Source organism: Armigeres subalbatus, chromosome 1 (assembly GCF_024139115.2).
Source record: "Armigeres subalbatus isolate Guangzhou_Male chromosome 1, GZ_Asu_2, whole genome shotgun sequence".
Classification (NCBI taxonomy): domain Eukaryota; kingdom Metazoa; phylum Arthropoda; class Insecta; order Diptera; family Culicidae; genus Armigeres; species Armigeres subalbatus.
In genome coordinates, this window is record NC_085139.1 from 188,150,260 (window position 1) to 188,162,541 (window position 12,282).

The window sequence follows — 12,282 nt, forward strand, 5'->3', positions numbered from 1 at the left end:
ATCATGAATAGATCTATGATTAATCACTAATGCTCTGGCTGTCTACATGAAATTCTTCAATCTAGTTGTGGTCAAACATTAAAAACATTACATACGGCTCAGCAAACGACAGCGAAATCTGGAAATCAAATTCGTCGTACACTTCGTTGAATCGATGAATCATGGCAACAATTGAACTGTTAGCAGCATAGTTAGTTGTTTGTGGCTCCTCGTGTAGCAGCGCTCGCGCTCGAAGCGTTCGGACAGGTGCATATAAACTAATTCTCGACAGCAACTCAGGAGCATCGTATTCGGATGTTAAAATCTCGGGGGAAAAAACACTGAGCAACATTCCTTCGCTTGGATAGAGTATCCAACCCGAGTAGTCGACAGCGATCAGCATAGGCAGGTAAATCAACGGGTCATTCCATGGAAGGCTACGCAAAGCATATCTGACAAATCTTCTTTGGACAGATTCTAACCGCTCACTACATACATACAGCCTGGTAGGGATTCCAAACAGAAGATGCAAACTCTAGTATTGAGCGAACCAGGGAGCAGTACAACGCTTTGTAACACAACGGATCTTGAAACTCATTGGAGATTTTGAACATGAACCCAAGCAGGCGATTGGCTCTATCGTTGGTATTTGATAAGTGGCGGGTGTAGGTAAGCTTTTCATCCAAAACAATTCCTTAGTTTTCTACATGATCAACCCGTTGAAGTGGAGAACCAGCAATATTGTTGTCAAACTGGACGAAATTAGTTGTTCGTCGGAAACTTATGACACAGCACTTAAGAATGCTTAGAACCATCATATTCCGAGTACACCAGTAGTCAGTAAGGTCTCGAACAACTACATACATTTTAAAGGTCATCGGCAAACAACAGCAGCATACCTCCACGTCGCAAAATAAGGGTTACCTCGTTTATGAAAAGCGAGAATAGCAATGGTCCAAGGGTGCTACCTTGTCAAAAGCAGATTTGAGATCGATGTAAACGGCATCTGTTTGGAATTTTTTTTTGATGTTCTCCATGCAAAACGAAGTAAAATTGACAAGATTCGTTTCTACAGAGCGACCGGGAAAGAAACCATACTGATACGGGCTGATATAATTTCTGCAGGAAGCGAACATTCTATCGTCAATCAGCGACTCGAACACTTTCGACTCCACTCCGAGTGATGTAATGCCACGGTAGTTGCTCACATCTCGTTTGTCGCCTTTCTTGAAAACTAAGAACATAGTAGAGGATTTCCACTGCACTGGAACTTTCCTCTGCTGGAGTGATAGATTGAATAGAAGACAAAGTGACGCAGCTAAAATATCGGAGCATTTTTTTAGCACGGCCGATGGAAGAACGTTTGGTCTGATGTATCGCTGACAGTACCATTTGAACATCTTCTTGAAAGACATCCACTACATAGCTAGGTACTCCACTTACAGCTCTATCAATGTCAACCTGAGAAGGCGAAAGGCCTGAGAATACACTTGAGAAGTGTTTAGCGAGAAGGCTGCATTTATCCTCAGTATTCAGCGCAATGTCGTTATCGGGAAAAACACTTGATGACACTATTCCTTTCTTTTAGAATTCACGAAAGACCAAAACTTCCTGGGGTGTCGTCGGAGATTTTGTTGCGTGAGATGAACATAGTGCAGGGTGGCCACTGAAATTCGATTTTCAAATTCCCGGTTTTTTTCCGCTTTTCCCGATAAATTTTGTCAAAATTTCCCGGTTTTTATTTTACTTGGAAAACATAGTTTTTGAACTTTATTTCGGTGTTTTATTTTCTGCCCAGTCAGTTTCTATATCGAAAATAAGTGTTTATATCGAAGCAACTGATAATTTGAAACGAACATTTGAAGCAAATACATTAATAACAATTATTTTTTTCTTAGTTGCAAAACTTGCGTACTTTTTTTCTTGATTGAAAGTTTCTGACAGAGCCAATGCATTGTTCATTGCATGCTAGTCTAGTGTGGTTATGTCTTTTTGGAGCATAATGTTCACAGAAAGCAATGAAGTTTGAAATTATAATAGTTGGATGATAACTTTTTGTTTCAAATATAGTTTTTTTTTCCTTTCATTTTTTTTTAGAAAATCAAAAATCAAAAGTAGCCTTGGAGTCATAACTAACGACGGTATCTTAAAGTGTAGCCGAAATATTTTTAATGTTTAGCTCTCGGTTTGATCTTATTCAGGCTATTTAAACATATTATATCTTCTTGGGTAACTGATGAGGCTTTTCAAAATACCGCAAAGTTATGTGAGCAAAGACATAATTCACTCTTATAAAATAAATAAAATTTAATCGAAGTTTTTAACTTAGATAAGTTAGTAATAAAGAAGTAAAGCAGTGTATAACTTCATCAAAGTTATTGGTATTGCTTTTCTAAAAAACTAAAATTATAAACACTCGAAGACTTGTTTCTGATCAATTTTCAAAGTTTAACAAGTTAAAAAAATATCTTAGAGTATAACATTCACCATCATAAACTTTTATTACGTTAAGTTAGTTGTGGAAACATACTTAAATAAAGACATTTTGCTCTTTGAAATATTACAAGCGAAAGCACGAAGTATAAGAAATACCATTTTTCTATGATTTGTAGAATTTTTAAATTAAATATGTCACTCGAAATTGATATCAAAATGATCTAGTGATAACACAAACTGGATTTGGAAAAACAGATCTACGTAATTGTTGTACCACACACACACACACACACACACACACACACACACACACACACACACACACACACACACACACACACACACACACACACACACACACACACACACACACACACACACACACACACACACACACACACACACACACACACACACACACACACACACACACACACACACACACACACACACACACACACACACACACACACACACACACACACACACACACACACACACACAGGGCAGCAAGGACTTTGTCCAAGGGCTTGACGACCCCTCCCCATGGCCACTGCGAGTTAGGGGCCTGTCTAGGATGTGGTGGGGTTTGACAGTGGGCTCTGTTGAACCTCTATAAAAAGCTGCATGTGTCTGCAAGCAGGCCCTATCACAGCGACCGTGCGCCGCTCAAAGCACACAAGCCCAAGAGGAGTGCCAACTGGCACATCAGGATTCATACCAGTAAGATCCTGATTATGGTATACTGGTCACGGCAAACGACATTGGACGATTCTCGGTTTTGGATAGGATTAGGCGTATATGGGCTGACAGTCGAGCTATTCTGTTTCCTGAGTAAAAAGAGTGACATCTTTTCGAAATGGTAGGCAGGCTAATGGTTCGACTGCCTCCGTCCCGGTAAACAACCTGGCAGACCTCCGGTAACGCTCAACACCTGTCACCTAGACTGGTGGGTAGTAGGTTCAGATGCACCATTCCTGATCTACGTCGATCCGGCTCTGAACACGGTGCTATAAGGCACCGGAGTCAACCCTTGCATGGACCTCACTGTTTACAAAGGCACCCATGGGATCACAAAAGGCGACTATCTACAACGGGTAGAGATAACGGCCCGGAGGGGGACCCTTTTAACATGGAAACGAATACAAAAATCAACGAAGGAGCAGGCGGAGCGATTGTTTTCGCAAAGAGTGGGAAGCTGCAGCGATCTCCAGTGATGGCGCAGGCAGCAGTAGCAAGTACCAGCAGTTTGGCCAAGACTTCTGAGAACCAGGCAGGCCAACAGGAGCTAGGATCCGAGAATAGGGTGTCCACACCAAAATCGGCAAGTAGTGTTATTCAGGAGGAACTACAACTTGGGAGGTCCAACCTGATGGAAGTGCGGAAGCGAGTCAACGAGCTTTATGACTTCGTGAAGGACAAACACAATGTCCACACTAAGATAAAGGTTCTAGTGACGAGCATCAAATTCGCCGTTAAAGCTGCCGAGCACGAACAGAACGCGATCAAAAAGAGCTGAGGCAGCTGAAAAACGCTGAGAGAGGGAGCGGAGCATGCAGCAGACACACAGCAGACACCAATGAGCATCCAAAATACTCGCACGGAGAAGGAAGCGGGGCCTCGCCAGGGGAGCAGGAAGTCCCGAAGAAGCAGCGGAACGTGCACGATTGTGCTAACGTACTAAAGGATGGCGCCAAGAACGGTGAATGGCAAACCGTAGAAAGCCAGCGAGAGAAGAGGAAGAAGCAGAAGGTGACTGTGGAAAGAAGAAGGAACAGAAGAAGAAAGAAAACGTCGATCTCCTCAGGAGAGGGTCAAGGGCGACGCCCTGATCATCGAAGCGAGCGACAGGACGACGTATGCAGCAATCCTAAGGAAAGTAAGAGAAAACCCGGATCTCAAGGACTTGGGAGAGAAAGTAGTGAGGACTAGGCGTACCCAGAAGGGGAGTTGCTGTTCGAGCTGAAGAAAGATCCAACAATCAAAAGCTCGGCCTTCCGGGAGCCTGTTGCCAATTCCTTGGGCAGTGAAGCAAACGTAAGAGCTCTTACACAGGAAGCAGTAGTCGAGTGCAGAGACCTGGACGAGATTACGTCGGAAGACGAACTGAGGGAGGCTCTTGTCTCACAAATGTATGCTGAGTGAGGTGCAGATGACGATCCGGCTTAGGAAAGCGTACGGTGGTACACAAGTAGCAGCGGTACGATTACCAGCAGTTGCTGCCAACAAAATGGTGGAGGTGGGCAAGGTGAAAGTCGGATGGTCGGTGTGCCCGTTGAGACTCACTCCGCGGGTCACCAAAGAGATGGAGAGATGCTGCAAATGCATTGCGTTGGGACTCCAGGCGCGATGCATCAAAGGTGCGGATAGTTCCGGTCGATGTAGGAAATGTGGCGAAGAAGGACACGTTGCTAGGGACTGTACGAAGCAACCGCGATGCCTGCTCTGCAAACCGGAGGACGGAAACGACCATACGACGGGTGGCTTCCAATGCCCTGCATACAAGAAGGCGATGGCGGGCCGAGATTAATGGAGATCATCCAGTTGAATCTCAATCATTGCGACACCGCACAGCAGCTGTTGTGGCAGTCGACAACAGAAGCAATGTGCGGGGATTGCGGCTATCCAAGTGATGGGCAGATTCCCTATCCAAGAGGTGGTAGACAGCTCTAACGAAGGTTTTGTTGTCGCCAAAATCAACGGGATCTTCGTGTGTAGCTGCTACGCACCCCCACGGTGGACTTTAGAGCAGTATAACAGGATGCTGGATGCACTCACGGAGAAGCTGATCGGCCTTAAACCCGCAATCATCGGAGGCGACTTCAATGCTTGGGCAGTGGATTGGGGAGCAGGCTGACCAACGCCAGAGGTTACAGTTTGCTGGAGGTTTGCAAAGTTGGAAGTCAGGCTGTGCAACGAAGGTACCGTTAATACATTTCGCAGAGACAGCGGGGAGTCCATCATTGACGTGACGTTTTGCAGCCCGTCGCTGGTGAGAAACATGACCTGGAGAGATTGTGAGGACTACACTAATAGTGATCACCAAGCTATCCGGTATAGTGTTGAACACGGCTACCGACGATGCGGAGAGGGATAAGGACTACCGGGCGAAGATGGAAAACGAAGGACTTTGACAAGGAGCTTTTCATCGAAGCACTTCGAGTTGACAGCGGCGCAATAAATCTGGAAGCAGATGAACTGACGGAAACGTTAGCGAGGGCTTGCGATGCGTCGATGCCAAGAAAACTGGAGCCATTAGACAGCCGACGCCCAAATTACTGGTGGAACGAATCTCTTACCAATCTTCGTGCTGCCTGTCTCAGGGCCAGGAGACGTTTTCAGAGGGCAAGGTCTGAAACGGTAAAAGAATAACGTAAGATAGTTTTCCGGGAACCTATGACGGCTTTCAAACGGAGCTCAAAGTCAGCAAGTCCAACTGCTTCAAGCAGTTGTGCCAAGAAGCTGACGCTGATCCTTGGGGCAATGCTTATCGGGTGGCAATAAAGAAAATCAAGGGTCCAGCGACGCCAGCGGAGATGTGTCCGGACAAGCTGAAGATCATCGTGGACGGTCTTTTCCCGCAACATGATTCTACGATGTGGCCGCCTGCACCGTACGAAGATGAAGACCGTGTCACCATTGCAGGTATGCAAGTCTCAAACGACGAGCTGTCATCAGTGGCGAAAGGTCTGAAGAAGAAGAAAGCTCCGGGTCCGGATGGAATTCCAAACGTGGCTTTAAAAACTGCGATACTGGCGTTTCCAGATTTGTTCAGGATGGTGCTGTAGAAATGCCTAGCAGATGGTTTGCGAATAAGTGGAAGATGCAGAAACTGGTGTTACTGCCGAAACCAGGAAAACCGTTGGGGAGTCCAGCTTCGTATAGGCCCATATGCCTGCTGGATACACTGGGGAAGCTTCTGGAAAGGATTATCCTTAACAGGCTGACGCAGTTCACGGAGGGTGAGATCGGCTTGTCGGAGAAGCAGTTTGGATTCCGAAAAGGCAGATCGACGGTGGATGCAATTAAGGCGGTCGTTGAAGTTGCAGAGAAAGCATCCAAGAAAAGAGGTGCGGCAATCGGTTCTGCGCCGTAGTAACAATTGACGTCAAAAACGCGTTCAACAGTGCCAGCTGGGAGGCCATCGCCGTAGCGCTGCATGGAATGCGGGTTCCTGGCTATTTGTGTAGAATCCTTAAGAGCTACTTCGAAAACCGGATTCTGGTCTACGATACGAACTCGGGGCAGAAGTCGATTAGGGTTACGGCGGGTGTTCCGCAAGGCTCCATACTTGGCCCAATGCTGTGGAACGTTATGTACAACGGAGTGCTAAAGCTGAAGTTGCCCAAAGGCGTGCAGATCTTCGGATTCGCGGATGATGTCGTTCTAACGATAACCGGAGAGTCGCTGGAAGAGGTAGATATGCTGGTGGCGGAGACGACCGACGCAGTTGAAAACTGGATGAATGGGGTCAAGCTGCAGCTTGCTCACCACAAAAACGGAAGTGATGCTGGTCAGCAACTGCCGAATCATACAGCGAATGCAGATTATCGTCGGAGAGCACGACATACCGTCCGTGCGGGCTTTGAGACATCTAGGAGTGATGATCGACGACCGTTTGAATTTCAACACCCATGTCGACTATTCCTGCGAGAAGGCGGCAAAGATGGTCAGTGCGCTTGCTAGGATCATGCCGAACGTTGGCGGACCGAGAGGCAGCTGTAGGCGTCTTCTGGCGACCGTATCATCCTCAATACTTAGGTACGGCGTTCCAGCCTGGGGAGCTGCGCTCAAGACGAAACGTAATCGCAGGAAGTTGAATAGCGTGTTTCGTCTAATGGCCATTCGAGTGGCGAGTGCGTACCGAACAATTTCGTCAGAGGCAGTTTGCGTTATCGCAGGGATGATTCCAATCTGCATAACCTTAGCAGAGGATATCGAGTGCTACCAACGGAGAGGTACCAGAAATGTAGGGAGACGATGAGACTGGACTCAATGGTGAAGTGGCAGCAGGAGTGGGACAATGCAGACAATGGAAGGTGGACCCACCGGCTCATCCCCAATGTGTCGACGTGGGTGAACAGGGAGCATGGAGAGGTGAACTTTCACCTCACTCAGTTCCTATCCGGACACGGTTGTTTCCGCCAATATCTGCACCGATGTGGCCATGCGTCATCGCCATTCTGCCCGGCGTGTATCAACGTAGAGGAGACTCCAGAGCACGTGTTATTCGATTGTCCGAGGTTTGCGGAAGCACGTAGAGGAATGCCTGCCCTAAGCGTGGACAACATCGCAGAGCGAATGTGTCACGATGAAGATACGTGGAATGTTGTAAGCAGAGTCGTGAGGCAAATATTGTCAGAGCTGCAGCGTAGATGGAGAAGGGACCAGCAAACAAGCGTCGGCTCGGAGGAAAATCCAGCATAGTGAGCAGTGTTGGCCTCGGGTCGTCGGGCGCCGGTGAACCGGAAGTTTTCTGCCAACCGGAATCGTCGGACCGACTTCGGCACTCGATCAGTCAACCTGCTGAAGAAAGAAGAAAGAAGAAGGAAGTGCTTCGGGTATGTAGGGCACCGCCAGTGCGGACGTTATCCACCACCGGAACTGTCGGACCACCTCTGCAACCCGAAGACGAAGTCGGCGCAATGCGCGAAAGCGTCCCCTGCGATAGCCGCCGGTAGTCGGGGCACCATCAGTGCGGAAGTTTCCTTCACCGGAACTGGTGGACCACCCTCGACGCCGGGGAAGTCAGGAAGGATTCGAGTGAGGAAGTTTGCGGCACGACCGCCGAGGGATCGAGACAATGAAGCAGTGGATCTCAGCAAGCCAGTCGGCGAACTAGCCTTAGCTAGGGGCCGGAATTTTAGAAGAAGCGCATGAGCACAGCCCCAAGTAGTCGCAGCATCCAGTGGTCCTGGGGATCGAGGCAAGGAGGATAAGGGACCCGGTTTATCCGGGAGGCACATTTTAGCAGGTCGGGAGGAGCCCATCCTGTTCGCCTTCGAGCATAGTGTGGATGCTCGAGGTGTCTGTCGCGCAGATTTTGATGGCCTTTAACCCATGTAAAAAAAACACACACACACACACACACACACACACACACACACACACACACACACACACACACACACACACACACACACACACACACACACACACACACACACACACACACACACACACACACACATGTATGGCATTTGGACACCAGGCGCGAAACTGCAGTGGCCCAGACAGATCCGGTCTTTGTAGGAAATGTGGTGGAGAAGGACACGTTGCTAGGGACTGCACGAAGCAACCAAGATGCCTGCTCTGCAAACCGGAGGATGGAAACGACCACATGACGGGTGGCTTTCAATGCCCTGCCTACAAGAAGGCGATGGCGGGCCGAGATTAATGGAGATCATCCAGTTGAATCTCAACCATTGCGACACCGCACAGCAGCTGTTGTGGCAGTCGACAACAGAAGCAATGTGTGACGTGGCAATTATTGCTGAACCGTATCGGATCCCTTCTGACAACGGCAACTGGGTGTCGGATTCATCTGGGATTGCGGCTATCCAAGTGATGGGCAGATTCCCTATCCAAGATGTGGTAGACAATTCAAGCGAAGGTTTCGTAATCCCCAAAATTAACGGGATCTTTATGTGTAGCTGTTACGCACCCCAAGGTGGACTTTGAAGAGCAGTATAACCGGATGCTGGACTCACTCACGGAGAAGCTGATCGGCCGAAACCCGGTGATCATCGGAGATGATTTCAATGCTTGGGCAGTGGATTGGGGAAGCAGACTAACTAACGCCAGATGTTACAGTTTGCTGGAGGCGCTGGCTAAGCTGGAAGTAAGATTGTGCAACGAAGGTACCGTTAGTACATTCCGCAGAGAGTCAGGGAGTCCATCATCGATGTCACGTTCTGCAGTCCGTCGATGGCGAGGAACATGAACTGGAAAGTTTGTGAAGAATATACCCATAGCGATCACCAGGCGATCCGATATAGTGTTGGAACGCGAACGCCGACGGTACGACGGGAGACAAGGTCTAGTTGGCGAAGATGGAAGACGAAGGACTTCGATAAGGATCTTTTATCGAAGCACTTCTGAGGAACAACGACGCTACAAACCTTGACGCAGACCAACTGACGGAAGCGCTAGCGAGGGCTTGCGATGCGACGATGCCGAGGAAATTGGAGCCAACGAATAGCCGACGGCCAAGTTACTGGTGGAACGAAAATCTTGCTAACCTTCGCGCTGCCTGTCTCAGAGCTTAGGGAGACACGTTCAGAGGGCACGGTCTGAAATGGTCAAAGAGGAGCGAAAGATAGTTTTCCGTGAAGCTAGAGCGGCATTCAAACGGGCGATCCAAATCAGCAAGTCTAACAGCTTCAAGGAGTTGTGCCAGGAAGCTGACGCTGATCCTTGGGGTAACGCTTATCGAGTTGTGACAAAGAAGATCAGGGGTCCAGTGAAGCCAGCGGGAATGTTTCCAAACAAGCTGAAGATTATCATGGACGGTCTTTTCCCGCAGCATTGTTCTACGACGTGATCGCCTGCACCGTAAGAAAATGAAGACCGAGTTACCGCTGCAGGTATGCAAGTCTCCAATGACGAGCTATTATCAGCTCCGGGTCCGGATGGAATTCCAAATGTGGCTCTAAAATCCGCGATTTTTGCGTTTTCGGATCTGTTCAGGATGGTGCTGCAGAAGTGTTTAGTAGATGGTAATTTACCGGATACGTGGAAGATCCAGAAACTGGTGCTGCTGCCGAAACCAGGAAAACCACCTGGGAATCCAGCATCGTATAAGCCCACATGTCTGCTGGATACACTGGGGAAGCTTCTGGAAAGGGTTATCCTTAATAGGCTTACAAGTCCACGGTGGGAGAGACTGGCTTATCGGAAAAACAGTTCGGATTCCGCAAAGGCAGATCGACTGTGGATGCAATCAGGACAGTCATTGAAGATGCAGAGAGGGCGTCCAAGAAGAAGAGGAGCGGCAATCGGTTCTGCGCGGTAGTGACGATTGACGTCAAAAACGCGTTCAATAGTGCCAGCTGGGAGGCCATCGCCGCAGCGCTGCATGGAATGCGAATCCCCGACTTCCTGTGTAAGATCCTTAGGAGCTACTTCCTGAACCGGATTCTGGTTTACGACACGAACTCGGGGCAGAAGTCGATCAGGGTTACGGCGGGCGTTCCACAAGGGTCCATACTAGGCCCGACGTTATGGAATGTGATGTACAACGGGGTGCTGATGCTGAAGTTGCCCAAAGGTGTAAAGATTTACGGATTCGCGGATGATGTCGTCCTAACGATAACCGGTGAGTCACTGGAGGAGGTGGAAATGCTGGTGGCGGAAGCGACCGACGCAGTAGAAACCTGGATGAATGGAGTCAAGCTGCAGCTGGCTCATCACAAAACGGAAGTGATGCTGGTCAGCAACTGCAAAGTAATCCAGCGGATGCAGATTACCATTGGAGGGCACGACATCCCGTCGGTGCGGACTCTGAGACATCTAGGTGTGATGATTGATGACCGGTTGAACTTCAACACCCACGTGGACTATTCCTGTGAAAAGGCGGCTCAAATGATCAGTGCGTTAGCAAGGATCATGCCGAACGTCGGCGGTCCGAAAGGCAGCAGTAGGCGTCTTCTTGCGTCAGTATCATCTCGATACTAAGGTACGGAGTTCCAGCCTGGGGAGCTGCGCTCAAGACGAAACGTAACCGGAGTGAAGTTGAACAGCGTGTTTCGCCTAATGGCCGTTCGAGTCGTGAGTGCGTACCGAACTATTTCGTCGGAGGCAGTTTGCGTTATCGCAGGGATGATTCCAGTCTGCATAACCCTAGCAGAGGACATCGAGTGCTACCAACGGAGGGATACCAGAAATGTGAGGAAGGCGGTGAGACTGGACTCTATGGTGAAGTGGCAGCAGGAGTGGGACAATGCGGATAATGGAAGGTGGACCCATCGGCTCATCCCCAATGTGTCGACGTGGGTGAACAGGGAGCATGGTGGGGTGAACTTTTACCTCACACAGTTCCTGTCCGGACACGGTTGTTTCCGCCAATATTTGCACCGGTGTAGCCATGCGTCATCGCCATTCTGCCCGGCGTGTATCAACGTAGAGGAGACTCCAGAGCACGTGATATTCGACTGCCCGAGGTTTGCGGAGGCACGTAGGAGAATGCCATAAGGGCGGACAACATCGCAGAGCAAATGTGTCGCGATGAAGGTACGTGGCATGCGGTAACCAGAGTCGTGACACAAATAATGTCAGAGCTGCAGCGTCGATGGAGAAGGGACCAGCAAGTAAGCGTCGGTTTGGAGCAAAATCCAGCACAGTGAGCAGTGTTGGGTCTCGAGTCGTCGGGGCGCCAGCGAACCGGAAGTCTTCTGCCAACCGGAATCGTCGGACCGACCTCGGCACTCGAACCGTCAACCTGCTGAAGAAAGAAGAAAGAAGAAGGAAGTGCTTCCGGGTATGTAGGGCACCGCCAGTGCGGACGTTATCCACCACCGGAACTGTCGGACCACCTCTGCAACCCGAAGACAGAAGTCGACGCAATGCGCGAAAGCGTCCCTGCGATAGCCGCCGGTAGTCGGGGCACCATCAGTGCGGAAGTTTCCTTCACCGGAACTGGTGGACCACCCTCGACGCCGGGGAAGCCAGGAGGATTCGAGTGAGGAAGTTTGCGGCACAACCGCCGAGGATCGAGACGTAGCAGTGGATCTCAGCAAGCCAGTCGGCGAACTAGCCTAAGCTAGGGCCGGAATTTTAGAAGAAGTGCATGAGCACAGCCCCCGAAGTAGTCGCAGCATCCAGTGGTCCCGGGGATCGAGGCAAGGAGGATAAGGGACCCGGTTTATC